Here is a 22050-nt window from a genome sequence, read left to right as displayed (position 1 = left end):
GGAACAAATCAAAGGGAAGAAAAATAACTGTTGATTTAGAAAGAAAAAACTAAGCACTGTGTATTGCATACTGAAAATGGAAAAAATTTGAATTATAATTATTTCAAGATAACTAGTTATTTGAAGATACTGACAATCCAGATTCTTAATACTTAACTCAATTAGTCCTGGTAAGTTCTAAAACCTGTGCACATTATTTTTTAATGCTGTATCAGCTAGGACTCCTACTGCACTAAAAGTAGAGTAGAGATGAAGTATATAGTGCCTGCCTCTTTCTCTTAAAAGTGCTGTGTCACTGAGTTGGATGTGGTAATGTTTTGATTAAAAACCTACATAAAATGCTAATCCTGACACATCTTCAATATATATCTGGTCTCTTTCCAGGTAATAAACTGTAGTATTTTATATTCTTTGAGCCACTGGAGAAATCAACATAGTTAGATATTTTTAGCTGAAAAACTTCCAAAGGCAGCACCTTTTCCTCTGTTTAATAAGATCTCTATGCTATGTAAGTTAAGGCTACAAGACCTCTTTTCTACCTAAATTCCAGACTCGGAGCCTTTGCATTCCTTCTCTACTAGCTTCACAGAAAGGGACATACTGTATTTTCCCACTGAGAAGCCTCTAACTTCCTCTGTTTCCTCACTTGCAACCTACAACTGTATTGCCCACCTCAAATATTACACAATCATTACATAATTTTTCTAGAGTGATTTACAGGTGCCTTTTATTGAAATGCTAACCTTCAAGTAGAGATGCAGAATCCTGGACACAATCTGAGTGCTTCTCAAAGGCAAGAATATTTCCTCTTTCCCTTTAAGTGTGGAAAGGGCAGTCAAACCGCTCCCAAATACTGATCACAGCATAGCAGTAGTAGCTCCCCATAGGACCATAAGCTGAGGTATGGAGGAAGCTTATTATGCATAGTAGCAGCTTTCTGTTAGAATAACTTGCAATTTGCATTTCTTGGAGCTATTTTTTCAGTTGCATATAGACTGGGACAGAATTTGTTTTAAATGGTTTCTACATATCTACACAAGCTAACAGGAAATACCATTTTAATGAAAGCAAAGAAATACCATTTTAATGAAAGCAAAGAATTTGATTTTCACTGGAGCTTAAGTGGGAAATGGTTTTCAAGTGACATTAAACTGAGATTTCAAATTTTCTTATGCTGTTTTAGGAGTGAAAAAAAAACCCACCCAAATTTTGTTTTGCTTTGTTTTAGTCAGAAATAATGGGGGGGAAAAATGAAAAATACAAAATTACAAGTATCACATTGATAACTATGTCACCAGAATGTGAGAGGCCCAGATGGCCCAGATTTGGAGGCTGAAAGTAAGTGGAGCTGGAATTTACCTCCTGAGCTTGTTTAATTCCTGTCCTCTAAACATTCTGATATACCTTGTTCATAGGGAAACTGAAAAAAAATTGTCTAAATTGTTTATAAACTAGTGATAAACTAGTGACACCTCTGCAGCCTCCTTAAAATGTTTAAATATTGTCATCATTACCTTTTTTTTTTTTTTTCCCAAAAAATGGATCTTAAATTAATTTTTCTGCCAGTTACATTTCTTGTTCTATGGATGTGAATAATAATTATTTCCCTTGCCTTTGCACCAACTTCTTATGTCTTTGGTTATGATGTTTGTCCCCAAGCTATGTAGCATTGAATATTTCCATCTTTTTTCTCTTTATCATATTTTCTAGACCTGTAATCGCTTTTGAGGCACTTTCATAGTGTTCCCGATCTCTTACATCTACAATTTGGTTTTCTGGCCTAGCAAAGGGACCTGAATGTGCCTTTTGACAAACACTATTATAGTTATTCTGAGCGAGGTCTTTTAATTCTCTCTTAATCTTTCTTAGACTGCAGACTAAGATTAAGAAATAAATAACCATTGAAAAGACAGTTAATATGACTTCTTAGATCTCAGGCAGAATACCCAAAAATACACACAACAGCAATTAAGAACATTCTCCTCCAAGTTTCCTAAAGACTGCTGTAGTAGTGGGGAGTTTTGGGGCTGGATATACATTTGTTTTCTTTGATGATTTGCCATTTCACTGACAAATTCCAGTCTTCTTTTAATGCTGTAACTTGCATACAGTGGTCTCTGTCATGTTATTATTTAAAGTAAACACCATCTAAATCTGATTTCCAGGTATTGGGTTGAAATGTAATGCCTAGCAAACAAGAAGATGACTAAAAATAGAACTAAAATTCATTCACTACTTCCTTGAAACGTGGTTTTCATTATATTTCTTGAACTATTACAGAAAATTTTTGAAATACAGTCCTGAAACTGCTTCTTATTTTTATTTTTCAGATCAGTACATAAGAGTTTTAATATGTTTAAACATGTTACTGTTATTCACACCTGCCATTCTTAGTGTTTAAGCAAGGACTAGAGAATAGCATTCACTATTTTTGGATAATGATAAAGGTCTTCAAATTAGCAAGGAGTGCCATTTCTCTAGGTAAAGACGAATACATTGCACGATATACAAAGTGCAAGAAGGTATAATGACTCACTTTTTAGCAAGATGTCAGACAGCATATTTCCAAATTTTCACCATTGCTTCTCTCAGAAAGATACATCTTCAGCATCCTTTATCACCACTCATCTTTATTAAAGGGAGACAGATGCATAAATATTTTCAACATTAAATTAACTACTACTCGAGTATATCTGCTTAACTAGTTATTTTGTAAATTCATATCTGGTCGTATTATAAATGAAATATATAATATTTTTTGCATAAAAGCTCTTTATTAGTAGTTTTATGTGCTTTCTGCAGTCATCATTAGATTTGATCTTGACCATCTTAAGTGACAGAACACCATAGAAATATGAGCAATAACCCATCTGTGTGATTCATTTGATCTACCTTAACATCTTCTGATAGTCTAGCATTTCTTGTTACTGTCTTGCACTATCTGCACTACCTACACTACCTGCCACTCTTATGTCCTTCAGTAAAAATGCTAGAAAAGGAGCTCAAATATCTAGCAGTGTTGCTATGGTAATTTAATAAGAAGCAAAAATGAGTATTTCTCATGATTTAACCCCAGCTGGTGACTAAGCCCCACGCAGCCACTCACTCACTCCCCCCACATTGGGGTGGGGTAGAGGATCAGAAGAGTAAAAGTGAGAAAACACATGGGTTGAGATCAAGACAGTTGAATAGGTAAAGCAAAAGCTGCACACACAACAAAGCAAAACAAGGAATTCATTCACCACTTCCCATGGGCAGGCAGGTGCTCAGCCATCGCCAGGAAAGCCGGGCTGTGTCCTGTGTAACAGTTACTTGGGAAGACAAACACCATCATGCCGAATGTCCCCCACCTTCCTTCTTCTTCCCCCAGCTTATGTACTCAGCATGATGTCCCATGGTATGGAATATCCCTTTGGCTATTTGGGTCAGCTGTCCTGGCTGTGTCCCCTCCCAGCTTCCCGTGCTTCTCCAGCCCTCTGGCTGTCAGGGCCCCAGAAACTGAAAAGCCCTTGGCTTGGTATAAACATCACCCAGCAACAACCAAACCCATCGGTGTGCTGCCAACATTGTTCTCACACCAGATCCAAAACATAGCACTGCCCCAGCTAGTAAGGAGAAAATCAACTCTATCCCAGCTGAGACCAGGGCAATATTAATACAGACTTTATCCATACTGAAGTAAAGCGTATTTTACATTTAATATCTAGCCAATAACGTCTGATTTTATCACAGTTCTTCACATGTAATATTTACAGTAAGGACTGTAAAGTTAAGTCACTTTGTGCCTTGAAGGGAATAGTTCTTGGAGGTAGAAAACTTCATCATACTTCTAAATATATAGGAAATACACTTCCTATATTTTCTTTCACTAAGAAATAAAACTTAAAATATTTTTTCAGGTGATATTTTTAAAAATAATTTTATCTTTTTTCATTTTTTCATTATTTTCAGGTGTCCGTTTTGCTTAGAGTACATAGACACTTCCAAACCAAGCATATGAATCACATCATAACAAGAATACCTAAAAGAAAAGTATCATGGGCACACTAAGGCAGTCCATAGACTACATTCCAGAAAGTCCATTTGGTCTGAAAAACAATACTTCTACTTCTGTTAATATACTTTAAGGAAAAGTTATTTCCATTTTATAAGAAAATATATTTTCACTATTCCACTTACCTTGTCTTGCATGTATACACACGAAAGTATGCACATGCAAACAATAATATGCTAGTGCATACATTCAAAATTATGTTGTAAGAACTAAAGTTTTAATATATGGACTGTGTTACCCACTGTAGAACTTTCAGGGTTTATTTTATAGAAGAAAAATGAAAAAAATGTGTATGATATATAGATCTTGTCAAATATTGGTAATCCAGTGTGTATCAGTATCAAGGACAGAGATCAAATAAATGCAGAAAGCTGTGGAGTTGTTCTAAATAGACAGCACTGATGTGTTAATGTAGCTTTAAAAAATATGGGGGGGGGGGGGGGTGTCCTCCTTTCTTCTAGAATTCCCAGTTAAGTAATTGGGAGGCTTTTAAACAAACATTGTTTTTAGGAAAAAGACAGAGCAATCAAAATCTAGGACAATTCAGTAAACTGATCACCTTTGTTTGCTTGCATATTTGCAGATAGCCAGTCATACCCTTTGGACATAGTAAAACATTTCCATATAATCCAGGAAGTCCAAGCAAGTAGGGAATTACTAAAAGATAATATATACTGTATCTGTTATTTCACCCCATTTGGTGCTTTACTTTTACATTTTTTTAAAATGTAATTTATTTTTTTTTAATTTAAAAATTTCCTGCTTTGTCTCATCCAAATGATTGTCAGTTATCAAGTTACTAACCAGTCACTTAAAGTGACCAACCATCCCTAAAATAACCTCACCATACCGTGTAGAATCTTCAGATCCTTGAAGGTCCCTGACCCAGCAGCTTCTGTCACGGACACGTGATTTCCCAGGTGAGCAAGCTGCATACCTTTTTCTGATTCTAAGGAATAGATAAAATCTCTGCTGCTCTTTCACTGGTTTGACTTGCATTAACAGTACACTTAGTCTGTATGGTCACAACTGTGACTCCTCAGAACTATCATGCAATACATAAAAACATGTGACGGGTTTTGAAGCTTTTAGGGAGAAAGGACAGTCACCGTAACCAAAACTTTTCATGAAAAATACTTGTGATTGTCCCATTCCTATGGGATCTTCAGGAACAGGCAGGTAAAGGGATCTATACATTGCACTGGACACCTTTCTTTATGCTCTGAATGACTAAAATAAAAATTTAGCAATGAACTTCTAGAGTCAATAGTAAGAAAATGGCACCTCCACAGAGTTAATCACCACTCCTTAAAATGAGCATTTAAAACAAAGAGGTTGGCTGTCCTGATGGAGATTAACATGGATTTAGAGCATTGTTTTTTGGAATTCTGAAACTTGGCAAGATAAATATCTTCTTAACTGTAATAATATCAGCAACATAGTAGTTTACCAAGTAAAATAGTTCGGTATAATTATGACAAAATAGTTTTACATCCCTAATTATTTTTTTAAAAGTGGCATATTTCATTCAAGTTAATTTATATTCTGTTGTGGGTATAGTTCTGGGTTTTCTTTTGCTGTTTTTTGAGAGCAAAGAAGAGTTCCCTTATCTGAAGGCCCATTATTATGCCTTAGCTCAATCCCTCAGCTGTACTGGTTAAATATATTCTTATAGTAGTAGTTTAAACTACAAAATATGGACCAAGTCAGTAAAGCTCTGCTTTAGATATTTTATAGAAATTTTTTGAATGCTTTTCCTGGTAGAAGCATATACTTATGGAATATTCTTTAAAAGTTAATAGTTTATAAATATTCTAATGCCAGAAAAGGTAGCTATTTATTTTAGACTATTTCTTGCTCCTACATGCAGAACCACTGCACCAGAATGTATTACACCTTTTTTTTTTTTTTTTAATTTTGGCTGATCACTGTCAGTGAACAACTTTAAGTTGATTCACATTTGTTCTTAAAGTTTGCTTTTACTCTTCCATGGTAACATTAGCATCCAAAATTATAACTGCAGGTCTTGCCAACTTGTAGAATATTCTATTAATTTATCCTCCAAACCCACTAGATTAACATTTTAATATTCAGAAACTGTATAAGTTATACAACTTCCAGTGTTCCTTGAGAGAGTACTCAGAGTCATCTTATTCATCAGAGAGCTCTGAAAATTTTGATATTTATGCTTAAAACTTCTCTGATGAAATACATGTACAGTAAACTGCACAAAATTCACCAACATAATATTAACTATAGTGGTAAGAACTGATGTAAAACCAAAATTGGCATTCAGTTTTCTTTTTAGTAATGATCTTGAGAAAGCATCTAATGAAGAAATGCCCCATGCAAGAATATCATTACTCTATATAAATAAACCAGTCTGTCTCAAACCTATCTGCTTCATATGAACCCTTTGTCACCCTGGCTAATAAAGAAACATTATAAGATTGAAAAATATGTCCAGCACAAGATGGAAAGCACATTTTTTGAATCAGCTATCTTATGCAAAAGGTAATGATTCCAACCATTTCTAGGTGTTACCACATATGAAATATATATGCTGGACAGCTTTCTAGTTCTCTCCAGTGTTCTTGGACTTCAAAAGAGAATAATAACAAAAAGGGCATAAAGCAGCTGCTACCCCTAACATTTTCAGTTTTTAAATGCCTTAACATAAATTATTGCAGTAAACTGATAATTTTCTCAAAAACTGGAAAAATATATTGACTTGGAGATTGCTAAAGTTTAGCTTAAGTTTAGCTAATGCTTTAGACACTTAAATTATTTTCTCCTGTGAACAACCTCTTTTCCAAAAATGGATGGGGAAAAAAACAAAACCAGTGGGAAAATAGTTCCATTTTTGGAAACATCTTTTTTATCTTTTTTGGAAACATATTATTTGGTATGGTTTTTTTGGTGGTTTTTGTTTGTTTGGTTGGTTGTTTTTTTTACTTTACTTGATTGTTTATGTTATTCTATAAAATCAATTAATCCTTGTAAAAACTGAATAGGCCCTCTTCCTTAAAGACCATGTGGAGACATCACATCTCAGAAAAAACACTAAAAAACATTGTTATAAAGGTATGGTACAATCCTCTTTTAAATGTAGCTTACACTTTGAGCTATTTTCTTTACTTAACCCATGGCAACCACTAGTAGTAAAAATATTTTCAAAGTTGGAAGGAGTTTTGAACACACAGACATACACTTTAACTTTGTAAATGAAAAATGAGAAGTTTTATTGTGTGTTCATTACCTTACTCCCAGACTGCTGCAGGACAAATTCAAGGAATACAGCACAGAGAACTTTGGCTTAAGACCAGACACATGCTTCCAGGCACATGCTTCTTTTCTTTCTCAATATGAAATAAAAGTGGTTTAGACTGAAAAAAGCTTTTCTTTACAAAAAAGTGCAGTTTCACCAATTTTTTGCACTGTATTCCTTAAAAAAAAAAGTTTAATATTTATTTGAACAAATTATTTTAATGACTACTTTTATTTTTTTTATATTCCAGAAAAGTTACAAAACTAATTGGTTAATGATATTTATAGCTCAAGCATTTTTTAAAAATGTGAGTTTTGCTGCCAGTGTTGTCATAAACACAGCTTTCATTGCAAATGCATACTTTGGACTGCAAATAGAACTAGAAAGTGAATTATGCTTCCAACACATAAAATCGCAGCAACTAAAAAAACTATCACATGTAGTTGCTGACTTCCCAGATAAAATTGTGGTTATCTTCAGGAAAAAAGCTTTGACCCTACACATGCATGTGCTTAGTCTGATGTAAAGGGATGAAACTTTTTGATCCATCAGAGAAAACAGAACATCAGTTAATTAGGAACTGGCCTGGTAGAATCCTTTTACCTGAAAATCTTTTATTATTCCACAGGCTTACAAAACTACCAAAATCAACAAACATCAGCATTAAGAGATTATATCATCCATCACTAAAAATACAATCTTTGTTAGAAAGCAGCAATTCAGAACCTGCTTTATCCCCCATTCTCACCTCTGTATTTTCCTTTCCTCTTCCTCTGTTCCTAATTCATTTCTTCCACACCAGCTAGACTCTCATGGTCCTCAAGGGTCTTGTCTAATAGGCATGCCACTGTAATTCAGGAGGCAGGGCTTCCTTTAGACTCCCTCTGGTGTGTCCTGTGGTCTGACTGCCCATCTTCTGTTGAAGCACTTTGTGCATGCTCCTGGAACACATTCAGCTGCACACATACAGACATGCATGCACATATATATACACCCACATATATATATCTAAGGTATAGGCACTGTTAGAGGTACTCTTAAGTAAGCAGTACTGTTAGGTAGCTTTTACACTTACCTTAATTTTACAAAGACTGCTCCCTTTCTCAATGTTCAATTACTTTCATTTTTTATGCTGCAGTTTCTTTTAGTGACAGTTAAATTATTTTTTCTATCCACATGTTTATATAACCTAACAAAGGTTACACGTTTTGGGGTTCCCCAGAATGACAAGAAAATTATAATATCCTTGTTTATAAAGGCTAAGTTGGAAAAAACTGTCTTTTTTTCCTGAAATAAAAGTTGAATGTTCCTGAAAATTCTTCCCTCAAACAGTTCTCACAATAGCTACATTAATAATGGTGAAAATCCAAAGGTAGTTAAATCTGACTGATTAAGCCTTGGAGTAAAGCAAAGAAATATTATATTCTGTCTATAGATAGACTGATACAGGGGCATTCAGGAAGAATGTGTTTACTGCATTTCATACCTCTGTGAGCTTGCAATATTCTTTCTTGCAGATAGATCACATACTTGCCAGCAGTCTGTTGTTATCAACAGTCCCGCCCCTTCTGAAAAGAATAAACTTGGACCTTAGGAGGAATATACCGTAGCTCAACTAAGATTTGAATATGAGCATACAATAGCTCCAGGGAGAAAAATGCTCAGAAAGATTTGCTCTCAAGACTTCAGAGACTTCATTGAATCCTGAAAATGAATAAGCAGAAAAGAAAGTTCTGATTTACAAGAGTGTTTCCTCAGAAGTATTTTTAGCAGAGTTGCTATATCTGCCAAGCTGGGTAGTCCAGTGACACTTATTTTGTGAGTGTGTTAATACCCAGCATATAACAATTATATCTTGTTGGATTTTCTCTCAATATAGAGCCTACACAGAAATGAGTTTCTTCTCTCTCTTCTTTATTTGCTACTGCTGAATTATTTATTTTTCAATATCTAGGCTGCTATAAGGAAAACAAATTCATCCATGGTGGTTTGGTTTTTTTAGCAATACCTGGTTTGGGGATTTAGTTCCTAACATTCCCATCCTAAAAAGATACTCTTTGTTCTTGTTAACATTCATGGACATGTCTTTTTCCTTGGAATTTTCAGTTATTAATTTTATGGGTTGACCACTTTTATGGGAATTACTCTAGGGCAGTAGCACACTGTCATATGTTTAAAATTTGTCACTATGTTCTTGATTCTGTTGCTTTGATTACAAGAGCTAAATTCTGCTTCAAAATTTGTAAGTGTGAAAGTATTCAAAGAAATGTCTGCACAAGTCTGCATGAGTGAAAAATGTAACCTCATCTATCTTTTAGCTGAAAAGTGCTATGATTAAAACTGTAATCATGACCGATCCCTGGTGAATACAGACTGAACATGACTCAGACCTGTCTGGTTATGTCTTTGTGGTCTTTGATCTATATTTCTTTATTTCAGCTAGAGCAGGCACTGAAATTCTCCTTTGAAAGCAGTTTGGCTTCTAGCTACTCTTTTATTTATTTATTTAATTATCTTTTATTCATTCGGTCACTTATCATAATCTAAAGCATAAATATTCACAGAAGTGGCATATAACTAAACCAATTTAAATTAATCAAAAAAGTAAATTTCCAAAGATTTGAATGGTTTATTCATACTGCACCTACCACTTTCTCAATTCACTGAAATGCTGTAAAGTATTTAGAACAATCTGTTTTTTTCAAACTAGTGTTGTTAAGAGTTATCTTTTTAACTGCCTTCACCACAATAACATTTCCAGAGTGTGCAGTCACCTGCTACTTAAACAATAACATTTTACTTCACTTTTTTACACTTTTTTCTTAACAGGTAAACTGTTTTATACTTTTCAGTTTATATTACAAAATGAATCCCTTTTTGCTACTGACATTTGTATGTATATTGGGGATTTTTAAGTATGCCATTACCTGCTTTTCATCATCTGCCATAAAAGAAATTTAATGTATACAGTTTCAGAAAGATCTAAATGATCACTTTCTACACAAAAAAAAATCTGTTTTGAGCATTATTCTTTTGTTTGATTCAGGAATACCTTCGACCATAAGGTTTCTACACTTTTCCCTGGAAAAAAAGGTCAAACTGACTGCTTTGACAGTCCCAAGAATTACAGAGCTATTATGTTTCTATTCTGTGTGACAGACATTACTTCTCAGGTTTGAGTGGAGCTGTCATGCTTTATAATTCTAATCTTTGTTAAATATTTTATACTTCTGCTTTTGCAAAGTTATTGTTTCAACAGCCATGTACTTAACCAATGGCTATACTCATATTTCTTTGGAGGTTTCTGAAAAGATTTTCCATAAAGAACTGTATTCCACTGCTTCCCATCTCCAAAGTCAGAATACTGTTCTGATTTTATTTTGCCAGAATGTGTCTTTTCATGTCAATACATTTGTTTCTGTCATAACTTCCCACACAATTTAATGATAGAAGCAACAATTCATTTGGATAGGTCTAAAGAAGAATTTTTCTATTGTGTGTCTGTGAAGAGTCTCTACTATAGTCAGGTCTTCCGTGTTCTTCTGTTATTCATGAGGCTCTGAAGATCATTCAATATTTTTTAATTCCAGGAGCTAAACACTTAGGCTATATAACAGACCGCAGTGAGACAGCATCATGAATCATAGTAGTGTTATGAGAAAGGACTACTCAAGGTTATTTTGTGTTTTGTTCACAGAGAAGAGGATGAGAATAATATCTATTCTTATACGGCCAATGATAAGGCCTGATTCATACGAATCCCTTCAACACCATTTATAATAAGAATTCTTATTAAATCTCTTCTTACATGCTCCAAACCCGTTTCTATTCATCTGGCTGGTCAATATGTTCTGCTACACCATCTGGGAACTTGTCATTTCAGATCATGACTTGTTTTATAAATGTTGCATACACAAATTACAAATAACATCATATAGTGCCTTAAATTATTGCTAACATATTCTAGTCCTCTAACATAGATTTTAAGACAGTGATTCACAGTTCCTGGTGGTTTTTTTTAATTGTTTCTCACTCCATTTTAATCTGACTGTATGCTAAAGAAATGTGTTTGTGAGAATTCAGTTATTACTCACTGACAGTTTCTATGTGGCCATACTAGAAAGTGTCTTCTCTCCTTTAAAAAGCATAGCTGCATAATTTTATAATTCAAAAATCAAGTTATTTTTTGAATAAGATGTCCTAAGAAAGACCGAGTTTAACCCTAGAATACTATTTTTTTACATTCTATGAGTATTTTATCAGAATAAACTTTATGATCAACTTCACTTATAACAGCTTTGGTGAAAAAAACAGAACCTATCTTTAAGCTTTTTAATGTATATTTGGTATGTGACATCACTGATAATGAAATAACACCAATTAAGATCTTTTCCTGATTTACAGTATTATGAAGTTCAGGGTCTATGAAGCCATTCTCAATTAATGTTATATCAATTACACATTAGAATTTTACACTTTGTGTATTTTCCTCTCTATGTTTTCAACAGTTTTGAAAGATTGGAGAGCTATAAGCCAGCAATGCTGCAGAAATTTAATTTTCCTTATATCTTGCTAACCAGCAATTAAATTGAAACAGAACAAGGTCTTAAAAAGATTGGTGAGGATGAGTTTGGTACAATGCTCTGAGTGATGCTCTGTTTGTGTTGAGAAAGGAATGTACTCTGAATAATTAGAAAAGGTTCAACTGACCGATGTTAAAGGAATGTACTCTGAATAAGAGAAGTACTCTGAATAAGAAAAGGCTCCACTGACAATTTTAAAGTAATGTACCATTGACAATGTTAAAGTAATGTACTCTGAATAATTAGAAAAGATAAGCTGGGCACCTGAAGGAGATAAGGAGACCATGAGTCAGAAAAATCGCTGAACAAAGAAAGTTGAACGGTTTACTCCACCTAGATCCCACCTATCATGAATAGAATGATTAGGTGTCAAAATCAAATGAATATGTATGTGAAGATGTTGTAACAACTCAGGAAAACTGTATAAATTGCCTAACTTTTCACTGAAAACTTCGGAGCTTGTTTGTCCGGTGTGAATCGTCTAGCCCCCCAGTGTTGCACGAGATAAATACCTTTGCTGCTTAAAGACAAAATTCGTCTCTGAGCAGTTACTCTGTGCCGTTTTGGCATCAAAATATATCATTCTGTCCTTCAAAATATATATGGGGAATTGAAAACTTAGGAAAATAAGAAATATGGAGTTCATATGACATAATTCTTGCTCTGACAGATCATGTTTCTCCATTTGATGGCCAAAAAGAAATGCTGTGAAGAGTGTGATCAGTAAGGTTTACAGTAAATAATTTTGGAGAAGCTGTGAAGAATGTAAACACAAAATAGAGTTCTCAAAAGAAAAGTTAGCTGCCAAAATTAAAGTGGATACATTATTCAGTACTGAAAAGTCGATTCTGTTTTGCTTTGGGTTTTTTTTCAGTTTTTCAGCTACTTGTTTGAAGTTTAACGTGTTGACTAACAGAGTGGAAAAGAAAATGTGTATTTAAGATCAGCAAAGCTAAAAGACTGTTCCAGTATCACATGCTAATGCTGAACTCTGAGAAAAGCAAATAGGTTTTGTTGGTAGCAAAATTAAAACCATGCAGTTTCCTTGTTTAGATACCCTAAGAAACTTTGAATCTGTGCTTGGGGCTGGAAACACTCCTAACATGTACAGTGCAACCATTGATTAGGCTTTTCCTGTGGTTTGGACATCTGTAATGATGCTCTACTATTCATACTTTCTGGTGTTTATTGTGGTTTGATGTAATGCTTAGCCTTTATTTCTGTGAATACAGTAAAAAAGGTCACTCTTGTCTACTTAGTCAACATTTTCCTGATATAATAAAATCTAAGAACTTCTGAAATTACTATACTTTTGTCTTTTTGATCGAATTTGATCAAAATTAACTGTTTAAAATTTATTAGAAGAAATAAAGTATAAAAATTTAAAGTTTATTTTCTTATTAAAACACCTGAAAATAAAAGCAGTAACAAACAAGAGGAACAGGAAATTTCAAGGGGAATGGGAAAAGGCAGAGATTTTCTTGCAACCATGTGGCAAAATAAGGAGAAAGCATGGACTGGTTGGTTAAGTGACCCTTAATCTGCTAAAATTTAAAGAAAAGATTTTAATAGTTTTGTTATCCTCTTTTACTTACTTTTTTCTGGACATTGTAAAGCCTTTGACACATGAGGATGAAAAAGCCTTGAACTGAATTATCAGCTTGTGTTTGGATGCAATACAATACTTCAAATGCAACCTTATATTTCAATAGTATAGAAATATTATCTCCTGTTTTTCAGGAAAAGCCTTCTTCCTTATTCATGGAGGAGCTGATCAAAACACAATTACTCTCCATAAAATATTTTGAATGTCTGTAAAACAGTGCCAGGTGGGGGAAAAAAACATCCAAACAAACAAAAAACCACCAACAAACCACAAATACTGGAACTGTATACCATTTCTCAGGAAAGGTTATGTCAAATATATACTACTACCCTCTGTTCTAGTTCATGATAATTGATATTCCACTATAACTTAAAACATGTGCATTATGGCTTATCATTAAATATAGAACAAAATATTTTTTCTTTCTGCCACTATCTTTTGGTGTAAGTTATTTAAAGCTAGGGTGGCAACTAGTTTGAAATCAAAACAATGTTTGTGAAACAAAGTCATTTTAAGTTAAGGAAAATACTTTATTCTGTCAAGCTGTGGTTTCAGAATTTTTTTCTTCAATACTGACATATTGCCATGAGTATTACAATAGCAGTGTATCATAACTTTTTTGCATTACTCTTACAATTTCTAGCAGAATGCAGCAAAAGAATCTTGGTAGTATTTTGGAACAACTTTTTTGCTTTTTTTTCTCTGTTAATATCACTTTATACTGTTACATTATTTTTTACTAAGTGCTGCAAATGTAGGCATTTCTTTGTCAAACTTTGCAATTTCTTACCTTTGTTTGAAATACTTCAGTTTTCACGGAGTCTCACAGGAACACATAATCACAGGATGGCTGAGATTGGAAGGGACCTCTGGAGGTCATCTGGTCCAACCCTCATCATCATGCAGGGCCACCAACAGCCCAGGACCATATCCAGGTAGCTTTTAAATAACTCCAAGGATGCAGACTCCATAACCTCCCTGGGCAACCTGTTCCAGTGCTCAGTTACCCTGACAGTAAAAAAAAAAGAGTTTTTCCTGATATTTAGACAGAACTTCCTGTGTTTCACTTTGTGCCTGCTTCTTCTTGTACTGTTACTGAGCATGACTGAAAAGAGCCTGGCCCTTTTCAGGCCAGACAAATCCTTTTTGCACCCCCACTTCAGATATTCATATACACTGATAAGATCCCCCCCAGAGCCTTCTCTTCTCTAGGCAAAACAGTCCCAGATCAAGTTGATATCTCCCTTTCACACTGGGCTACATGAACACTTCTGATAGATATTCAAGACTCAAACTGTAGGCTGCCTGTGAGGAGCTGGCTCTAGTGATCACATCTTTAGTATCATCACCATTATTAACTTTTCACAGGTAATGCAAAGAAACTTAAATCCATATGGAAGTGTCACTATACATAGTTTTGATCCAATACAAGGAGAATTTTTCATCACCTTTTAACAAAATGAGCCAATGCCTCTGCAATTTCATCTACTAAGCAGTACATGCACATGAAAGTTACTAAAATCATTAAGAGGAATGTAACATAATCCTATGTCTATTAGAAACAAATCGAGATCTGGTAAGAGCTTTGCATTTAAGACTAGAGATGTAAAGGTAGCTGCTTTGTTGTGTAGCTGATGTTTTTTCTTTCTTTTAATTCTTATAAGTAGAAAAGCACAAACATCAATTGCAAAACAGAAATTTTGGATTATTGCTTTTACAAAAGAAGTAAAGGATGTAATGCTTACTTTTTACACGTTTGGGGTTGTAAGGAGTATAATGAGTAAGAAAATTAATCTTATAATGAAATCTGAATACAAGACTCACCTTCCAGAAGAGGTTTTTTTTATAGATAAAATATATTTTTATTTTATATATATAATATATATATATATAAAATTATCTTTATAGATAAAGACAATGCATTTTCATTGGACATATTGTATAAATAGACAGTCTCCAGGTATGAAGTGGAAGCATCAGACTCCAAAACAACAAATGCTATACCTTACCACCTTTTTTTCCCTTTTCCCCTACTGACACCTACTCTAGTTCTCTGTTTCAGCTGTGTTTCCTTTCAGAGATGGACCACTGCATAATTAAACATGCTCTAAACAATTTTTTATGATTTATAAAGCTTTGAAATCTGCTTCTTCTATTTCTGATATGAAGAACTGTTTGGGTGTCTGAAAATGTGGCTAATTTCTCATATACAACAGCTGGTGAAAACCTTCATCTCTAGCTACAAATCCTGTACTGTCAAAAATTTGAGACCATCAAAACCACATCAAAGCACTAGCATTGTTTCACAATGAAAATAATTCCCTGCCGCCTATACAACCACAAAAATCTCATGTTGATATTTCACACTTTACGTGAAGTACTGAGCTTTTCACTGAGGCAACAAGAAGTGGCTCCACATGATGTTTCAACTTTTCTGTATTTTACCCTTCCCTCTTCCTAACTATGAGGAAACAGAAATCTATGTCAAGGTCACTGCTACTAAAAAGAGGATGAGTGTGGGTGGGAAGTAGACAGCTTTTTGTAAGGCTATGTGCTAGTTTTGGCTGTGATAGAGTTAATTTTCTTCATAGATGCTAATATGAAGCCATGTTTTGGATTTGTGATGAAAAGAGTGGTAACACACTAATGTTTTGGCTATTGCTGTACAATGCTTGCAAAACATTAAGACCTTTTCTGCTTCTCATGCTGCCTCACCAGTGAATACGCTGGGGATGCACAGGTGTTGGGAGGGGAAACAGCTGGGACAGCTGACCCCAGCTAACCGAAGAGATGTCATATACCGTATGAAACTGTGCTTAGCAGTAGAAGTTGGAGGAAGGGGCAGGGGAGCAGGGGCAGATGTTCAGTGTGATGGCGTTTGTCTTCCCAAGTAACCATTACATGTGATGAAACCCTGCTTTCCTAGAGATGGGTAAACATCTGCATGCCAAAGGGAAACAGTGAATTAATTCCTTATTTTTCTTGCTTGTGTCCTCAGCTATTGCTTTACCTATTAAACTGTCTTTATCTCAACCCATGAGTTTTCTCCCTTTTACCCTTCTGATTATCTCCCCCATCCTGCTGTGGGGAAATGAGCGAGCAGCTGCATGGGACTGAGTTGCCTAACATGGTTAAACCACAGCAGACTATTAAAACTACAGCAATAGCAAGACAGAGTTTTAGTAGGTGGCCTAAAACCTCAAGGAAAGTTTGTACTTTCTAGGCTTCAAGTGAGTAGGGAAGTCAAAACACCTGTTTTATCCGCATTGGACACTCAACTCAAATTACCACAAGTTTTTTATCTTCAAGTAATCCAAAAAGATTTTGACCTTTGGTATTGTGCAAGATAGAACATTACCCACTGCAATTCCAAGTTTAAAATTGTCTTTAATATTTACCATCTTCACAGCATGAAAAGTAAGGGGGTTTATATGATATTATATAAATGATTACATTTCTATTGTACACATCTTTGGGAAATGGTGTTTATACAAAGATATTGGATGGATTAATAAGTCCTCATGTGTTTGAAATAAAAATAGTTGGGTTGCTAGCCAATATACCAGAGTTTATAAAAGAGCTGAAATTAATTGCAAAAACCACCTACATAGTCATCTAGCACAGTTTGCTTTTGAACTGAGATGAGCTCTGTATAGCCTTATTTCAGTCAGGATCAAATGATGGCCACGGTATTTTCCTTGGGAGGCTTTTTCAGAATTTAATAATTTAATCATTCAGAATCTGTGTGTGAATATTTCACCCATAAGCTTCCCTCTGCCTCATATACATATACCCCCCTCCACACCCACCCCCCACCCCCTCCCACCCCACCTGCAAGTGTTTCATCATGCTTCTAGTTAAAAATGACCATACTTTTGGTTGGAATACTGATTCAATATTTAGTTTAGATAATTTTTACTGGTTCTTTTTCTTGCTTGTAAGCATACATTTTCTGAATGTGTCAGCTGAGGGAGGAAAAAAAGGGAAAAAAAGCTTTATTTTTCTATTTCTGTGCAGGACAAAACCGTATTTTCAAATACAAAACTCCTCCCAGCATAGAATAACTTTGATCAGCTAAGAAAATTACTCTTTGGCTACTGTTCACACATTTATTTGTTTTCAACAGGAACTTACAGGCTGATTTGTAATATGTTTTCCATACCTTGAGTCACAGCTAAACAGCTCCTAGTTTTGATGTTGTTTTTTTCTTTTTAAATTTCTACATAAATTCTTTCCTGAACCTATTATCATCTGGAGGTGTCTAATTACCTTTGAGAAGTGCTTGAAAAGATTAATTTAGAAAGCAACTTTGGTGATCTTATCACAAGTAATCACTTCTCACTGTTTTCCTAAGGTCATCCTCTTTATTGACAATTTTAAGAAACATTACTGAAATTGATTAGAGAGAGAAAGGTATAAAGATTTTAAAAATTTATCTTTAAAAAAATGCATTTTAAGTTGAGCCTTTCACAAAGTTCAAAATGTTATGCCCCATATGAGAAATGGGATAGTGAAATTAGATTATTTGGTTTCTTCATCCAAAATACAAGGAAAAAACCCCAACCAAATCAACAGAACTAATAGATGAAAATAAATGACATTTAAAAAAAATGTAACATTTTAAAAAATGAATTTTCTGCTTTTTAAATGTGATTTGGCCAAATGTAATACTGTGCCCTGTACATTTTGGTCCATTTTTTCTGCTTTCAAATCTTAACAAGGTTTATGTTAGAAAACTTTATTGACCTTTGTTTTTCATATTGTAGTATTTTGATCTTAGTGCCTACAATAACATTATGTCATATGTTTTTTTAATCAGCATATCACTGGGGAGGAAAAGAAAGAAGGATGATATAATGCTGCTAAAATATGATAACACCATACAATTGAAGAATTTATTCATAAGCCCTGGTGTCTCTGTTCCCCACCCCTCTTAATAAGCAAGCTATGCAGAGGAACAGACTTGGAAATTCAAAATAATTTTAGTTATTTACCTAGCTGAGATTACAACTCTTGAAGTGTTGATTTTGGATTTTGATCAATTTTTTTTGTCAAATGCAGACCATAATTTGCAATGAAAAAAATCCATTTCCTGGGAACTAGATCAGAAACTTCAAAAACACGGAAAGGATCATATTTCCCTGAAATGTAACACTTCTTCCATTTTTATGTATCTATTTTGATTTTCTTTAGTAAACTGGTAATTTGTTACACTCTGAGTAGAAGCAAAAACTGAGACAGAGGTCACATCTTTGCAATCCAGAATCCTATCTGATCTGGCATTTAGAAAGAAAAATGTAATAACACCTGTTACATTCAATACTAGTTCAAATATCCTGAAATTTCCTCCTTTGTTTTGTTACGCTCTTTCCTACCTTGTAAAGATACACTTTGTTTTAAATTCATCAGTACAAAATTTAAAAATTATAACCAAATCTGGTAAGCATTCCATGAAATCTCAAAGTCATAGAAGACTGTTACAGAAGACTATCAAAGCATTTCATAGAAATACATAGAAAAAATGGAAGATTAGTGGTCAGTTGGTCTGATTTTGAGAAAACTTAACCGAGATGAATTTTACATCTCTGGTTTTGAACTTTTTATTACTTTAGTCTAATTAAGAGACAGTTTAGATTAAAATCTGGTATTATTTTTAAATGAAAACTAAGAATAAATATGTTTTAATAAAAATATAACTTATCTACAGACCCTGATTCTCCAGTAAAGATTAAACTGGAGACTAACAGTGCTCTTACTCCAATTCTTTCAAGGATTTGGCTCCAATGGTCCAAGTTATTTGTGGGTATCTTGAATGAGAGAACACAAATCATATGGTTATTGTTAGACTTCATGGCCACTGTCCAAATTTAAGATTCATCTCTCCTCCCTTTTCTATTTACAGTTCTATATGGTCTTATAAGATGATTCTTTGTTCTGCAGATTGCAATTCTGCTTCTGTGCAACATGCAGAGGTACACACCAGATTAAAGCTAAATATACTTCAGGTTAAAATCTGTTGAGATCCAGAAAGTCCAATCCGCAATGGTCTACTCCACAAATCTTGCTTTGAGAAGAAAAGAGAATTTGGTCAGGAAGCTGTGTTATCAGAATGATTTTATGGACTCCAAAGGGGTAAATATTACTTAATCAATCCTGTTACAGACAGTAGGAATGCTAAATTTCATTGGGATAGACAGTGCCCAAGAGGGACCATGGTTGTATCTTGGTAATTAAAAACTTCACATATTAGCAGAAAATTCATACTCTGACCTTTACTCAAGGCTTTTAATGTATTTTACATGCAACATCATTGGATAAAAGCTTAATTAATTCTGTGGGTAGGAAACTGTGTTTACAATGCACTACCGAAAGCATTAGACTAGAATAATGTACAACTGAGATAACATGGCCATGGTGTTTGCTAGAAGCATAACTCATAACATCATGATTACACTTCTGCAGTTCTATATACATTATTGAAATAACTTCATCACAGCTGTTACAGAGAAATTTCTGTAATATCAGATTTCTTTGGTCCCTTTCACTTTTTTTCCCATGCGGAGAAACTATGCGAGTAGTTCAGTGTTCTGATATTGATGTTTTTGGGTTTTTTTTCTTTCTTTCCTAACATAGTATTGCTTCATGGAAGTAAAGGCAAAGAAGTGCAGCATGTGTTCAAAAAGAAGGAATTTTGCCAAGACTATTAGTTCATATAAGAAATGTATGAGTCACTAAAAACACTTAAATTTCCACTTTCAAAAGTGATTTTTTTCTTTTTAGTGACTGATCTGGGCTAATCCATTTCTTTCATGAAAATCTTGTTCTGCCCGAAACAGCAGATGTTACTTACCTCTTTCCAAAGTGGTTTAGTCTACAGCATAGAGAAGAACAAGACCTATCTACAAGATTTTTGGATGTTAAGATCACTGATAACCTCAAAAAACTCTTTTAGATTAGGGAATGAAACTGTTTAAGCAAATTAAGTCTTAGGAAGACTCCTGAACTCCCTGGGGAGTTATCACCATAAGCAGATGGCACTAGGCAGGAATCACACTGGTGTCACTCAGAAAAGAACAGAAGAAATAAAGTTTGCTTCCCTGTGTATGGCTTTATACAGATGTCGATGACAGAGGAGGGATGATTTCTATCATTGCTAGAATTTGCGTGAAAAGGACAAAAGAACAATGATACTACCTGGACAGATTCAGAGAGGAGCCCACAGCTGAGAAAACAAAAGTTTGCTTTCTTTTGGGCACCTCAATGATGAAGATGTTGGACTTCTTCATCTATCTTCATCTATGTCTTCATCTATCAGACAGATAAATCCTGTCTGAATTATAAAACCTTGAACTGCCTGTTTTGTACATGTACGATTACAGCACACTACAGCTTTCAGTCTACTGATCTGCTCTGACTGTGCTACATTACTTGGTAAAGTAAGCATAGCTTACAATTCAAGATAACCTATTACCTATTAACATACTACAAATTTGTATCCGTTCTTACTTTGTGTAACCTACAAAGAACTGGAGTAAGTCTTCTTAATCACTTCAGCTGTAATTTTAAAATGAGAATATTGCTACATATACTTAAACTACTTAAATGATTCTGCCTATTGTTGTACTACTTTCATTTCAATTTAAAAGGAAAGAATTACTTTAAAGTGAAAACATGAAAGGTTAGTGATTTCTTTGTCATATATTGGTCTTTGAGATAATTAATCTTCTCACTCTCAAGTGCAATGTGACCTTAAGCACTCAGTTCAATTGCCCACTTAAAAGAGCCTAACAGCATGCAAAACAGCATAGGGTCCACAGCTACTTCTGAGGGACACAGGTACAGTGGGACACATGAATACTGTGTCGTATGTGGATATGTAGCTGGCAAAATAAAGAGTTGCCATTTGCTTGAAACAGGCCACAGGCCTTGGGTTAAGCTATCACCAAAGGCCTCATGACTTGTTAGACCTGGACTGCCTGGAGATTTGTTTTGGCTTGTAATGTCAATAATGGAACAGCCAGGGTGCTATTACCTACTTTGGTTTAACTTTTGTTTGGCTTTGTGCAATTGTGTGTTATAACACTCATTTCTTGTGGGTTTCTTGGTAGCTTAATGATGGTTATAGCAGGTAGCTATTGAGTATGGAATGAATTATCGATGACCCAATGATAAAAATGCAGTGCAAGGGAATAAGGGCATGGGGTGACACCCCTTGAAGAGGTCTTGAAAATACAAGCATATAATACCGGAGGCCCAAGGGGTACAAACAACTCAACAGCGGTCAGTAAACAATGCAGCCCTGGGAGCCAGGTAAAAAAAGTTCAAAAGAAACAAGATCAAATAGCCAAGATACATAAATCACATCATCTATAGTATATTTGCACAAAAATGTGAAGTTGCAGACAAGTAAAGATGTGTTTCTATATTGTAGCAAACATAAAATTTACCCTGGAAAATGCCAAAGCAAGGAGGAAGAAACCATCAATGACAGTGTCATGCTACCCTAAGTGAAGGATTCTTGCTGAAGAGGACTTGCCAT

This window comes from Falco biarmicus, chromosome 6 (assembly GCF_023638135.1).
Source record: "Falco biarmicus isolate bFalBia1 chromosome 6, bFalBia1.pri, whole genome shotgun sequence".
Lineage (NCBI taxonomy): Eukaryota > Metazoa > Chordata > Aves > Falconiformes > Falconidae > Falco > Falco biarmicus.
This window is presented reverse-complemented; position numbering follows the sequence as displayed.